This window comes from Kogia breviceps, chromosome 13, assembly GCF_026419965.1.
Source record: "Kogia breviceps isolate mKogBre1 chromosome 13, mKogBre1 haplotype 1, whole genome shotgun sequence".
Classification (NCBI taxonomy): Eukaryota; Metazoa; Chordata; class Mammalia; order Artiodactyla; family Physeteridae; genus Kogia; species Kogia breviceps.
In genome coordinates, this window is record NC_081322.1 from 23,341,494 (window position 1) to 23,342,145 (window position 652).

A 652-nucleotide genomic window follows, 5' to 3' on the forward strand; every position below is an offset into this window, starting at 1 on the left:
GCAGGGGACGCGGGTTCGTGCCCCGGTCCGGGAAGATCCCACGTGCCGCGGAGCGACTGGGCCCGTGAGCCATGGCCGCTGAGCCTGCGCGTCCGGAGCCTGTGCTCCGCAACGGGAGAGGCCACAACAGTGAGAGGCCCGCGTACCGCAAAAAAAAAAAAAAAGAAAAAAAAAGAAAAGAAAAGAATCAAGGGAAACAGTGAAATTAAAATTAAACAAATGCAAAAGCCTAAGGTTTTTGGAGAGAAAAATGACCATAATCTATGTGTAGCACAGCATCTAGAGCATAGTGGGTACTTACAAACAGTAGCTTTCGTGTTGCTTCAGCAGCACATACCATATACTAAAATCAGAACAGTACAGAGAAGATTAGCATGGATGGCCCCTGCTCAAGGATGACAAGCAAATTTGTGAACCGTTCATATTTTCTATGCATAACAAAATCACTTTGCTATATAGCAGAAACTAACACATCTCTTTGTAAATCAACTATACTTCAATTAAAGAAAAAAAAGAACGACAACAAAAAAACAGTAGCTTTCATTAATTCCTCTTGTCAGTACTTACTGAGCATCTAACGTGCCCTATTATGTACCCTGAGATACAGCAGCTAAGAAAATAGACAAAAACCCTTCCCACTGGAGCTGACGTT

The 652-nt window shown here is 43.3% G+C and overlaps 1 pseudogene; it reads left to right on the forward strand.

Moving 5' to 3' along the window:
* Positions 1-317: 317 nt before the first annotated feature.
* Positions 318-430, forward strand: LOC131740289 (U6 spliceosomal RNA; annotated as a pseudogene).
* Positions 431-652: the final 222 nt, after the last annotated feature.